The sequence below is a fragment of the Halichoerus grypus genome, chromosome 2 (assembly GCF_964656455.1).
Source record: "Halichoerus grypus chromosome 2, mHalGry1.hap1.1, whole genome shotgun sequence".
Lineage (NCBI taxonomy): Eukaryota > Metazoa > Chordata > Mammalia > Carnivora > Phocidae > Halichoerus > Halichoerus grypus.
The window spans coordinates 134,990,861-135,005,970 of NC_135713.1; positions in this window are offsets into that span (position 1 = coordinate 134,990,861).

Below are 15,110 nucleotides of genomic sequence, written 5' to 3' on the forward strand. Positions count from 1 at the left end.
CCTAATACTTCTCACAGCAGGCAGGGAAAAACAGATTGGAAATGAATGACTTGGAAGGACATATGCATATATTTGTAATTTTCTGCTGATAATTTGCTGCCTAACTAAGGGTAATAGGCACCAAATCTGGAGGGAGAGAAAAAAAAAAAAAGCCACAAACCAAAAGGTGAACCATCAATACAAGGACCAAGGATATGCGTATGTCACTGTTAGAAGGAGAACATTGCTAGTTCCCAATTTCTTAAATACCAAATCAAACCAGAGTTTATGACAACTGTATATAACAAGGACTAAGGACAAATGTAATGATAGAGACTGATAAGAAACAACTCCTTTTTGCAAATGATTCAAGTAATATTGGCTCTTCATTGCACTTATCTTTATTGAACTAACACAGAAATTTGGAGCCTGACAAATGTGGAGCTGATATTACCAATACTGCAACCAGTCATTTGCAAACAGGCCAATTATACTAGTTGGACAGCAAACATCAGAGCCAACTATTTTCAGTTACTACAATGACATTGCTTTTTTTTTAGAGGGATGGTATTAGGAAAAAAAATCTTTTATAGCATTCTATATTTGGGTTACTGCTAGAGCTAACATTCATGGATATATCAACAACCTGGTAGTTGTGATCACTTCATTTTTGTTTTAGGGCTCTTTGGTTTCTGGCAACAGAAATATATCTTAAACTTGCTTAGTCTAAAAAAGAATTCATAGGCTCATGTAACCAAAAAGTGGAAAGGCAAAGTTAGGGTTTGCTAAGGAGGAGGCAGATGTCATCAGGAAATCAAACACCATCAAGGCCAAGTTCTTACTGCCTTTACTCTGGTTATTTGTGTGTCAATTTCCTTCTCTTGGTTTAGCTTCTCCATGAGGATGGAAACTGTGTTGCCTACAGATAACACATCTGGATGCACTGGGTGCACTTCTATCTGGCTTGTTGATCAGAAAGAAAACAACATTAATCCACAGCTCAAGTTTGAAAATCCAGGGGATGGCATTTCGTAGGCTCAGATTCAGTTATGTGCCAAACCTAGACCCAGTTAATGTGGATATTATGATGGGTCTAGATTGAGTCAAGTGCTCTTTCTTGTTCAATCACCAAAGTCAAGGATACATGGCCAAGTAAGAGAATGGCAGCTCCCACCCAAACACATGACTGCATTTTGGCTTTATGTGTGGGTGTGAAAGGAAAGTGAGGGAAAAGAAAATGGTTACTCCAGAGGTAGGGGGTGAATTATTATGGGTATTGTCAATGAGAAGATTACGGGGAGCCAGCAAGCCACCCTATTTATGTCTAACAAAAAGATTAACAAAATCAACATCTATATAGTCCAACTCATGACCTTTCCTTCCAGCTACTCATTCAACTGATTTCTGTGACAAAAACCCCATATTATCAGCATCTAAGGGTTGATTTTTCCTCCAGAAGGAAGTTAACGCCATCCTGCTCTCCCTTTCAACGCCATCCACTTTCCCTACTGGCAGGTCTAAATAGCCTGCTCACTCTCACCCCACCTTCTGTGTGTCATGAAGTCTTAGGGTATTTCAGAAGGGAAGCTCATCCTTACCAGTGAGACTTTAGTTCTTTCTTACCCAAACACTCACACTGGAGTTACAAAAAGGAGGGTCAACCCAGAGAGAAAAAGGGAAAAGAACAAGAGGAAAAGCCATTGTTTTAAGGTTTTGCTCCTCCAGTTGCTACCCATTCCCGCTCACCACTCCCCCATCCTTCTATCTGTTGTTAATTCTTGAACATCAGTGAGAAGTTCTCTCTGGCAGGCATACCTTGGGGAAGGGGCATTGCACTCTTTATTTCTATGAGTTATGTTGTGCTTTTAACACAGTTACAGTCCCTGTAGCATGGGTACAGTTCAATGGTAGAAAAAATACAGAGGGAAAACTCAGAGAAAAGCACGACAAAATTCCAGGAACAGCACTGGTAATGAGAAGCTTGGGTGACAAGAACTAGCTGTCAGCTATGCTCATTCCTCTCTCAATATTCTAGTGTTCACACTGTTCTTTTAAATCCAGGGTATAGAAAAACTGACATGTGGTTGATGCTGGGGTGAGGTGGAGGTGGTGCACAGGTAGGACAACTCATCCCAGAGGTGTCTGAACCTGAGTCCAAGAGCGTCAGTGATTGGGCTAAATGTGCTTTGCAGATAGAGATCTAAGGAGATGAGGTCAGAGAGATGGGAATAAAAACATACACGTGGTGTGCCTTCTTCCCTAATTTAGGCAACATACTCTCTGGAAAATGCCCTACCAAGCCAAGATTGTGTCCAAGGTCCAGGCTGACCAGGGATGCTTTTTAGTCTCCACGGAGTTGTCCTGTTATTGTTTCAGAGTTTGAGAAGGCTCATCAGGAGCAAGGTACACATAGCTTTATTCCCAGCCCCCACATCCCCAATTTTCTCAGGAGAATACTCTGAGCATTAGCATTGTGGGAAAAAAATGACATATTCTCCTTTTCTCTCTCCTTATGCACAGGATTTCACAATTTAGCTACAGGGGGTCCTCGGGGATTCTTTCTCAGTGATCAACAAGAGGCCAGCATGAGTGCTTTAACCTCAGACACTGGTCTCATTTGAATCTGCTAGGAAAAAAAAAAAAAATCCAAGAATCCAAGACTTGGACTTCACCCTATCAGAATATTTTAGGTCTTTACTCAAAATCAATATTTCCATCCTGTTTCCACTTAAATTATTTAAGTAGGTAGTCATCAATCAATAATACCACTGAGGTAACCACTAAGGTAATAGTTTTTTTATATCAGCAAAAATCTAGTTAGTATTCAAACGTCAGAAACTGTCTCATAACTTCTTTTTTTTAGTTAGTTCATTTAAATCAGGATCAAACAACAACGACACATTGAATTTGGTTATTGTATGTTTTCACTCTCTTTAGAATATATATATTTCCCTTTCATCATTTTTCCTTTGTTTTGCTATTAATGTGTATGAAAAAATAGGGATTTTTATAGAATACCTTATTGTCTCAGAATTTTCCACATTCTAGATTTTGGAGTCTGTATCCTGGTGGTGTCATTTAATCCACTCCTCTGTTCCTTGTATTTCCTATAAAAATTCAGATCTAGAGGCATGACCAGATACAGGTTAGGCTTGATTTGGGAGAGCACGAAGACTGACTAGGTGGTGGTATCTCCTTCATACCTGCATCATATGAGCTATGCTAGCCCAGGATATCTCCCGCTGTCTTTTTGTGATGTTAACATTGATCATGGGTTCCGTGCTGTCAATATGATACAACCACTGTAAAATCCCCCAGCACATTTTCACCTACTCATTTCAGCAGCCATTAATGATCACTGCCAGATCCACTTTCAAATGCTCAGAATCACTGATTTTTTTTCAAAGAACTGAGAGTATTCCATAATGGCATGTATAGTTTTTCATTTGAAATGAACTACTTGTTTCTTTCATTAATGTACTTTATTAAATAACATTTAACATGAAACTTGATAACTGACCTTTTTTTTTGCTCCCCTCCTTTTTAGTAATTTGAGATAATTTTGGAACCTTATCAAAGACATTTAAGGTGCTACCCTCTTTCACAAGAAAAGCCAAAACGTTGTTTTTGGAGCTGTTTCTATTGTGTGTGCGTATTTTTCCTCCATTATTGTCAAGTGTAATTTTAACCTCACACAAATGATCTGTTGATTTGAAATATCATGGGAAAACTTCGACCTAGAACATTTTCAAAGAGGTTACTGGAAACACAAGAAAGCTGAGGACACTTGGCAAGGTGGATATATTACATACTTTAAATCTCTATGCAAGTACATAGCTTTCTTCTTCCTCAGAATTTTCAATTTTAAATTTAGTTTCCCAATTTCCTGTAAACTAAATTTCAAGAACCCTAACAATATTCAAGGCCTGCCTTTATCTGGCCCCTTTGCCCCACTTCATCGGTTTTATACCCCACCATTTTTGTGCATTTCCCTTCTAGTCAAACTAGATAATTCACCATTCCCCATAGATCTCTTGTCCCCCCAGATGTAAAGTACTTGCCTTTGGATACACAGGAGCTTTACCTCTCTATTACTTAAGGTAAACACCTTCTTCTGTATAGATTCACATATATGCAAGGTCTCTTATTAGACTTGCAGTGGACAGCTACTCTTTCTTGGCTAGCACCTTGTGCTCCTGCTTTTTGAAAGAAATGATCAGCTTAACTCCTTTTGGGGTAATCCCTCCCCCACATAGCCCTGTTAATCAGGGTGCCCTACACCAAACAGTAGATAGCTCCTCGTCCTGAGCCAGATGGATTTAAAGATACTTTCACCATAAAATTTTATTTACAAGCAAAGTCACTAAAAGATTAATAATGGTTAGAAATGATTATTTGGCAGCCAGATGAGTTTTTCAAGAATCAATAGCTAATATTCACAGAGTGCTTGTCAAAGAACCCTATGTGCTGTGTACAGAATCATATTTGCAAATGTGGCAGAACCATGTCTCTGTTTATTTTGTGGTATTTAGGGTATTTCTCATCTACTCTTCTTTCTCACTTACACTCAGGGGGTCATTTCTCTCCTCCTAGTTCATATTCACTCAGGAACCAAGATTCAAACATACCATAGACCTAGAGTGTCAGGTGAATTCTTATAGGCATATTTGGAGGGCTGTTTTCTCTGACCTCAAAAGAACAAATAAAACTGGACCTGGAAAAAGGAGAGACAGAGAGTAGAGTGGGAAGCCAAAATGGAGAAGGAAATGGTCAGAAGGAAGAAGGAAAAAAACCTTCAGAGATTCAGGGAACAGAGTGAAAGGTTTTCTGGTCTTTCACCTATGGATAACCTCTCACTCACTACTCCTGGACACTTGTGGGTTCTCCTGAAGAAAGGGATAAGGGAACTTGGATCCTTTATATGAAGATGGTGGTGTTAAAAAGGCAAACCAAACTCTTACTGTGAACACAATCAAACTGGAACTGAATAAAATCAATGGGAAATTTCCCTACAGATGAGGCAGTGGTAAAACCATGTTAATTTTATTTCTTCCTTTCCAGTTAGCTATACATTTCATATTTTTTTTTATTTCAAACTGTAATGGCTTCAACTTTCAGTACACTGTGTAAGTAAAAATGTACTAATGATGTAATAACAGCCACCCTTGTTATGTTTCTAACTTTTAATATTTCCTCATTAAATACAATGTTGGCTATCAGTCTAAGATACCCATTTTCTTTTTTTTTAAAATTTTTTTATTATGTTACGTTAGTCACCATACATCATTAGTTTATGATGTAGTGATCCACGATTCATTGTTTTTGTATAACACACAGTGCTCTACGCAGTATGTGCCCTCCTTAATGCCCATCACCAGGCTAACCCATCCCCCCACCGCCCTCCCCTCTAGAACCCTCAGTTTGTTTCTCAGAGTCCATAGTCTCTCATGGTTCATCTCCCCCTCCGATTTCCCCCCCTTCATTTTTCCCTTCCTTCTCCTAATGTCCTCCAAGCTATTCCTTATGTTCCACAAATAAGTGAAACCATATGATAATTGACTTTCTCTGCTTGACTTATTTCACTTAGCATAATCTCCTCCAGTCCCATCCATGTTGATGTAAAAGTTGGGTATTCATCCTTTCTGATGGCTGAGTAATTGGACCATGTCTTCTTTATCCATTCATCCGTTGAAGAGCATCTCGGTTCTTTCCACAGTTTGGCTATTGTGGACATTGCTGCTATGAACATTGGGATACATATGGCCCTTCTTTTCACTACATCTGTGTCTTCGGGGTAAATACCCAGTAGTGCAATTGCCGGGTCATAGGGTAGCTCTATTTTTAATTTTTTGAGGCACCTCCATACTGTTTTCCAAAGTGGCTGTACCAACTTGCATTCCCACCAACAGTGTAGGAGGGTTCCCCTTTCTCCACAACCTCTCCAAGATTTGTTGTTTCTTGCCTTGTCAATTTTTGCCATTCTAACTGGTGTAAGGTGGTATCTCAATGTGGTTTTAATTTGAATTTCCCTGATGGTTAATGATGATGAACATTTTTTCATGTGTCTGTTAGCCATTTGTATGTCTTCTTTGGAGAAGTGTCTGTTCATGTCTTCTGCCCATTTTTTGACTTGATTATTTGTTTTTTGGGTGTTGAGTTTGAGAAGTTCTTTATAGATCTTGGATACCAGCCCTTTCTCTGTAGTGTCATTTGCAAATGACATTCTGTGGGTTGCCTCTTTGTTTTGTTGACTGTTTCCTTTGCTGTACAGAAGCTTTTTATCTGGATGAAGTCCCAAAAGTTTATTTTTGCTTTTGTTTCACTAGCCTTTGGAGATGTATCTTGAAAGAAGTTGCTGTGGCCGATGTCTAAGAGGTTACTGCCAATGTTTTCCTCTAGGATTTTGATGGATTCCTGTCTCACATTGAGGGTGAGTTTCATTCTTCTGCATGTGGCTGTCCAATTTTCCCAGCACCATTTATTAAAGAGACTTTTTTCCATTGCATATTTTTTCCTGCTTTGTCAAAGATTATTTGACCATAGAGTTGAGGGTCCATATCTGGGCTCTCTATTCTGTTACATTGGTCTATATATCTGTTTTTGTGCCAGTACCATGCTGTCTTGGTGATCACTGCTTCGTAATATAGCTTGAAATCGGGCAATGTGATGCCCCCAGCTTTGTTTTTCTTTTTCAACATTTCCTTGACAATTCGGGATCTTTTCTGATTCCATACAAATTTCAGGATTGTTTGTTCCAGCACTTTGAAAAATGTCATTGGAATTTTGATTGGGATGGCAGTGAAGGTATAGATTGCTTTGGGCAGCATAGACATTTTAATAATGTTTATTCTTCCAATCCATGAGCATGGAATGTTTTTCCATCTTTTTGTGTCTTCTTCAATTTCTTTCATGAGTGTTTTGTAGTTCCTAGAGTATAGATACTTTACCTCTTTGGTTAGGTTTATTCCGAGGTATCTTATGGTTTTTGGTGCTATTGTAAATGGAATTGTTTTTCTAATTTCTGTTTCTACAGATGCATTGTTAGTATATAAGAAACCAACTGATTTCTGTGCATTGATTTTGTATCCTGCCACATTACTGAATTGCTGTATGAGTTCTAGTAATTTGGGGGTGGAGTCTTTTCGGTTTTCACCATAAAGTATCATGTCATCTGCGAAAAGAGAGAGTTTGACTTCTTTGCCAATTTGAATACCTTTTATTTCTTTTTTTCTCTGATTGCTGTTGCTAGGACTTCTAGTACTATGTTAAACAATAGTGGCGAGAGTGGGCATCCTTGTGTTCCTGATCTTAAGGGAAAGGCTTTCAGCTTTTCCCCATTGAGGATGATATTTGCTGTGGGTTTTTCATAGATGGATTTTATGAACTTGAGGAATGTTCCCTCTATCTCTATACTCTGAAGAGTTTTAATAAGGAAAGGATGCTGTCTTTTGTCAAATGCTTTTTCTGCATCAATTTATAGGATCATATGGTCCTTCTCTCTCCTCTAATTAATGTGTTCTATCACATTGATTGATTTGCAAATGTTGAACCACACTTGCATCCCGTGGATAAATCCCACTTGGTCGTGGTGGATGATCCTTTTAATGTATTGTTGGATCCTATTAGCTAGGATTTTGTTGAGGATTTTGGAATCCATATTCATCAGGATTATCAGTCTGAAATTCTCCTTTTTGATGGGGTCTTTGCCTGGTTTGGGGATTAAGGTAATACTGGCCTCACAGAATGACTCTGGAAGCTTTCCTTCTATTTTTTGAAACAGCTTCAGGAGGATAGGTATTATTTCTTCTTTGAATGTTTGGTAGAATTCCCCAGGGAATCCATCTCCTTTTATAGATCCCCCCTTAATATTTCTTGCAGGGCCACCTTAGTGGTCACATATTCTTTCAGTTTCTGCCGGTCTTGGAAGCTCTGCATCTCTCCATCCATTCCAAATGACAGCCTTGCCGGATAAAGTATTCTTGGCTGCATGTTATTCTCATTTAGAACCCTGAATATGTCTTGCCAGGCCTTTCTGGCTTGCCAGGTCTCTGTGGATAGGTCTGACGTTATTCTGATGTTCCTCCCTCTGTACGTAAGGAATCTCTTCCCCCTAACTGCCCTTAGAATGGTTTCCTTGGTTCTAAGATTTGGGAGTTTTACTATGCTGGGGTGTTGGCCTGTTTTCCTTGATCTTGGGAGGGGTCCTCTCTGCCTCTAAGACACAAATGTTTGTTTCATTCCCCAGATTAGGGAAGTTCTCAGCTATGATTTGCTCAAACATACCTTCTAGTCCTCTCTCTCTCCCCACCCCCTCAGGGATTCCAATAATTCTGACATTGGAACATTTCATGGTGTCACTTATTTCTCTGATTCTATTTTCATGGATTCTGAGTTGTTTTTCCCTGGCCTCCTCTTTTCCCTTTTTATCTATTAATTGGTCTTCAAGGTCCCTAATTCGTTCTTCTGCCTCACTTACCCTAGCTGTTAGATTATCTAGATTAGATTGGACCTCATTGATAGCATTTTTAAGTTCTGCCAATTCAGTTTTCATTTCTGCCCTTAGAGACTCTATGTTGCCATTAATCGATTTCTCCATTCTAGCTATTGTCTTCACAATTGCTAGCCTGAATTCCATCTCCGACATCTTGGTTATATCTGTATCCATTTGTAAATCTGTGGCATAAGTCATAATCTCTGAGTCTTTCTATTTTGGGGGTTCCTCCTCCTAGTCATTCTGTTGAGGGATGGTTGAGGGAATGTACAGAGTCCAAATTATTGACCACAACCCAAGCAAGATGAACCTGTTTTCTAGGGACCTTAGGGTTGCTGGCCTCTTGTTTACCCACCCTGGGATGCGCACAGTGAAAATGGGTTTTTGGGGGCTTTTGTTCTCTGGCGGCATGCCCTGGTGGCTTTCCGCTTCTCTTCCGAGAGTCAGAGCAGAAGAGACTGTTTCCAACCCTCTGCCTCAGAGCAGAGAGATCGCAGTCTGTTCTTCAGTGAGCTCTCCAGGCCCACATTCTCTCTGTTTCTGTCTGTGCTGTTATGAACTGCAGTGTCCTGGGTTGTGCGCCCCTCAGCAGGGCTCCCAGTCCTCGCCTCCAGGTCGGGGCACATCTCTGCCCTTTGTGCTTCTAAAACTGCCAGCCACCCCCAGTTCGCACAGGAGACCCTGCCACTCCGGTTTCCGTCTCGGAGGCTGCCCTAAAGTCTTTTCCCCACCACTACCAGTCTGCAAGTCTGTGCCCTGTCCCCAGCGCAGGAGGCTATCGCTCACCAGTGGTGTAGGATTCCCACGGCCAGGCTCCCTCCCGCTTCCCTCGATGTCTGCTGATATGGGCAGATATTCCAATATCTGCCCTCGGAATCACAGCTCCCTGCGTCGTACCTTGAAACCAATGGAAACCAACCGCCTGCGATATTCTGTTTCTGGAGATCCAGATCTATCTTCTTACATCTCAGGCTGATTTCATGGGTGTTCAGAGTGGTCTGGTAGATATCCAGCTCAATTCTGGGGACTGGTCGGAATAGGGTCCCCTCCTCCGCCGCCATCTTTCCCCCCTCCTAAGATACCCATTTTCATGTTGAGGAATTATCTTGCTATTCCTACATTTTTAAGTGCTTTGCTTAGAAATGGATATATTGAGTATTCGAGTTTATTATTGGGATGAAAAAAGATTTTTTTTTTATTGGTCTCACTAGAGTGATGTTTTTAATCAAATTCAGTTCCTAAAATTTAATTAACCATGGTCATGCTGAACAACTTTAAAAAATACAGAGAATTTGGTTTGCAGGATTGACATTTTCAGATCCACATTTATAAATGATTTGGCTCCTCTCACCTCCCCATAATTTTTGTTAGGTTTAGTATGAAAATTAGCTAAGCTTCAGAAAAAACATGGCAGCATGAGGTAGTTGTTAACAACATGGCCATCTAAGTTCACTGTCAGTGAGTTCACTGAGTATCCTGGCTTCAACCACTTGCTGTGTGACCTTCAACAAGTCACCTGACCAACAAGGATTAGGGTGACAGAACAGAATGTAATTATTCTAAACCTTCTTAAGGTTAAAATGGCACAATTACCTAATGTTGAGAAGGGATGGAAAAGAAAAGGCAAGTTTGCTACTTCTTTATATTTTTGTAGCTTGGGTCAAAATATGTACTTTAAAGTTGATAAATATATTCATATGTCTATTCTTAGATTTATTAATATAAAGATAAGCCCTAAGCTCATATTTAGCAGTTGAGGAAAGGATACTGAAAGAAAGAAGAAATGGATTAATTTAATCATTATTCCAAACAGACTGTCTAAAGCAGGGGTTGACACATAAGAATCAGTGGCTAAATCAGGCACACCTCCCGTTTTGGCAGATAAAGTTTAATGAAATACAGCCATTTGTTTACATATTATCTATGGCTGCTTTTATGCTACAACACTGAAGTCAAGTAACTGCCAGAGCTAAGCTGGAAAGCCTAGAATATTTACTGTCTCGCCTGTTGCAGAAAATGTTTGCTGACACCTGCTCTAAAGCAATAGAGTATCAAGTATAGTATATACAATTACAAGGATAAATATAGCTTCTATTAAAAAATACAAATATTTCATATTGTAAAAAAATCACTGACACACAAAAATTGCCTAAAAAGAATGACAATGTAACTGACAGCCGTCTTTTCAATAGAAACTAAGTCAGAGAACAATGATGTATTTTCACAGTAATGGAAGAAAATAATTAGCCAAGATTAGTTACCCTAGTAGACTGTCATTTGAGAATGAGATTAAAATAAAGACGTTATTTTGACAGGTAAAAACTAAGAAAGCATACCACCTAAAAGATCTTCAAGAATACAATGTTAATAAATATGTACTTAAGAAAATAGGCGGGGTGCCTGGGTGGCTCAGTCGTGAAGCGTCTGCCTTCGGCTCAGGTCATGATCCCAGGGTTCTGGGATCGAGCCCCGCATCGGGCTCCCTGCTCCCAGGAGGCCTGCTTCTCCCTCTCCCACTCCCCCTGCTTGTGTTCCCTCTCTCGCTGTGTCTCTCTCTGTCAAATAAATAAATAAAATCTTTAAAAAAAAAAAAAGAAAAGAAAATAGGCAAATAATAGGAAAAATGAGGTCAGAGACAAAGAAAAATTGATGAACAAAGAAGTTGGTAAGCATGTGAGGAGGTCTACATAAACACTGTAAAAAACAATAATGATATTGTCTAATTTGGAGATAAAATTAAAAGGTAGAACTAAAATATTTGATGCAAATGCATGCAAGATAAAAAAGTGAACTAAGAGTCATGAAGCCTATGTGTTGTCAGGTAGGCTTACTCAATTTAGATTTAAATTTAGATTTAAACAATCACTTTAAAATTTAAAGGGTAATTGCCAAAAAAAATTCCAAAATAGCAGAGAAGGAAAGTGGGAAAAAAACATTTGAAATGCATCTGAAAAAAGGTAGAAAGAGGGAAAACCAATAGCATAGAAATCACAATGTATCAGAATCCATGGGATGTGGTTAAAAGAGAGTGCAAAGAAAACACTGTGTGTCTTACTTAGGCACACTGTTAACTATCTAATCTAGAAAAAAACGTGTAAAACACAGACATGCAAAATAAGACAAAAGACTTGCGAAACATAATAAAAGAAACCTCATTTAAGATACAGTTGGAGGACAGAAGGGGGAGCTCTCATGCCCTACCACTCGTCGTCAACTGCAAACTCCAGTGGGAGACCTACCCTACCTTCCTCCACAGGAAGAAGCCTACTTTACTGCTCCATCAGGAGGAAGGAATGATTTCTCCTCAACCAGCAACTCAAGTCAGTGAGAAGCCATCACCACCCTGAATTCTCACTTCCTTCCAATGGACTTGGGTACAAGGCAGCCCCTCCCAATTTTCTCCTTTTCTCTATAAAGTAACATCCCCCTCCTTTGATCTCTGGACTTGCCTATGGCTTGCCATAGCTTGCGTATCCTGAATTGCCATTCTTCTGTTATTCCCAAATAAACCCATTTCACTGGGAAAATCACTGGCTGTTCTACTTTTAAAGGTTGATGGTGAGCTACCCCAAACTTGCAGAAGTAATTTTAAAAGCCAAGAGATTATATTGTTTTGCTCTAAAATAAAATATATCATGAATGAAATAGTTACTTTCAAAATATATATATATTTTTAATATTTATTTATTATTTATTTATTTATTTATAAATGTATTTAATTATATTTACAATTTATATATATAAATATAAATTGAGTTCAGGTGAAAATCTAAACAAATTAATACAGAAAAGATAGAGAAAGTTGTCAAAATGCACCAGGCTGAAATATTTTTTTCAGAGTTATTCTCCAGTAAGTCTTTGAAGGACAAGAGAGAAAAATCACATAGATCATTTTCATAAACGCTTAAAAGGTATTTGATAAAATTCAACATCCATTCTTGATTTACAAAAATACACCGAATGAGAGGAATAGATCTTAATATCATAAAACATATCTACCTACATCTACAAGTCAACTTCATACTTAAGACGAAGCACCAGAAGTATTACTATTAATGTCAGGAATAGACAGGAGGTCTGCTTTCAGTGCTGTGATATTATGTTATACTGGATGTAGTAGCCATTCTAATTAGGTAAAAGAAATGGCGTTACAAGGGACACCTGGGTGGCTCAGTTGCTTAAGTGTCTGCCTTCAGCTCAGGTCATGATCTCAGAGTCCTGGGATCAAGTCCTGCATGGGGCTCCTTGCTCAGCAGGGAGCCTGCTTCTCCCTCTCCCTCTGCCCCTCCCCCTGCTTGGGCACATGCACGCGCGCCCTCTTTCTCTGTCAAATAAATAAATAAATAAATAAATAAATAAAATCTTAAAAAAAAATAAAAACAATGAGAGTTTGATAACCTGTGTGGAGGAAACTGATGATATGCAGAAGTACACAGTCTTCACATATACGCACCATAACTAGTTAGAAGGTTCAAAGTACATCATTTATAACATGAATAAAATCAAATATTCTGTTTGGAAAAAAAATCAAAGTCAAAAGACAAATGATAAAATGAAAATTTTTGCAAATCATGATAGGCAAAGGGCTTATTGCTCTAACATATGAAGAGCCCCTACCAATCAGGAACAAAAATACTAAGAGCCCCAAATAAATATGACTGAAAAACAGGTCCCAGAAAAGAAAATTCAAACTGTGCTGATTGCTCTCATGTTAAATTAGTGACAGTGAACTTTGAAGGGGCTCCTAACGCTGCCCAGGACTCATGCCAGTTTCTTACAAATTACTCTCATACTTTTTGTAGAAGATTAATTCATACCTTCTCCTCTATAATCAGACATTATCTTCTTTCCCATTCTTACTCTCCACTGCTAACTGCCCAAGTCCAAGCTGCCCTCTCTCTTACTTGGATTACTCTGATAGATTCCTAACTGGGAGCTGTAGCTATTCAATTATAGGAGTCATTAATAAGCTGAAGAAACTTGTATATGTCCATGATTATGTATTCAAACTGACATTTATTCAAATATTTATAGCATATGTATTCAAAAGGCAAATATTTACCTGGGCACCTATTATATACAAGTTTGGGACACAGCAGAGAAGGTAACAGAATCTTTGCACTCACAAAGCTTATATTCTACATGGAGAGGCTGATGGCTATATAAATACATACACATATATAAAATTATATATGTAATATATATAATATATAATATATAATAAATATATATAATTATATCTATCTATATATCTATATCTATATCTATATCTATATCTATTTATATATATATATACATATGTATATATACATATACATATGTGTATATATATATATATATTCACCTCACATATATATATATATGTCAGGTGGTGAATGTCAAAGAAGAAAAATCAAGCAAGGAGGAAGGAATAACCGGTTGATGTTTTTGAAGGGAGGTCAGAGAAGCTCTCCCTGACAGGATGGCATGCAAATATCAATGTGGAGAACATTAATTCAAGCACTAAATAAAGTAAATTCTATGCGTTAATAGTGCAATTATAGTGCTTACAAAATCTTTAAAAATTTGTTAGGGCCTGGGGCGCCTGGGTGGCTCAGTCGTTAAGTGTCTGCCTTCAGCTCAGGTCATGATCCCAGGGTCCTGGAATTGAGCCCCACATCAGGCTCCCTGCTCAGTGGGAAGCCTGCTTCTCCCTCTCCCACTCCCTCTGCTTGTGTTACCTCTCTAACTGTGTCTCTCTCTGTCAAATAAATAAAATCTTTAAAAATAAATAAAAATAAAAATTTGATAGGGCCTGAAAAACTTCTCCATTATCACAAGCAGTGCCAGTGATGATAAAAAAAAAAAAAATCAGAATTAGTCCACACCTATCTCAGACATAAAACAAATTGGTTGTTGTTGGTATATGTGAGGACTATGAACTTTTGTCCATAATAGGGAGAGTTAAGCCAAACACTGAATTTTTATACCATGCTTAGTTTAAAAATAAACACAAATAACCCTCCTTCCTTCACTTACCCTCTAAGTTTTGGCTGTCTTTATTAAAAAACATCCTTTTAATTTAATCCTGAAAACAACATGGAGAAGGACTTTCTTTCAAAACAAGTTTTCCCTTGAAGAGAAACACATGTTCAAAGTACAAACAACATTCCAGAGTCTGATTTAAGGCTACTTAATTTCTGCATGATGACGTCATATTTAGGCTACTGAACATGTTCGTGTACATATCATTTCTTCTACAATTCTAAAACTTAGGCCCATTCACGGAAGTGGACCTGTCATTCTATGCAATTCTGTGTGAGAAGCAAGGACTTCTCAGGTCAGAAAATAATTTCTCAGAGTAATCAAAATTAATACTCCAACATAATTTTTGAAAATAAAATTTACTAGCTAATTTTAAAATCTGTTTGTAAAGAAAAGACCTAAGAATAGCCAAGAAAATGTTGAGGGGAAAATAAAAAGACTTATGAGTAAACCAGGCTAGTGGGTATCTAAGGAAAACATAAAGCCATAATAAATTATTTATTTATTTATTTATTTATTTATTTATGGTTAATTTAAATTCCAGTTAGTTAACATGCAGTATAATATTAGTTTCATGTGTAGAACTTAGTGATTCATCACTTACATACAATACCCA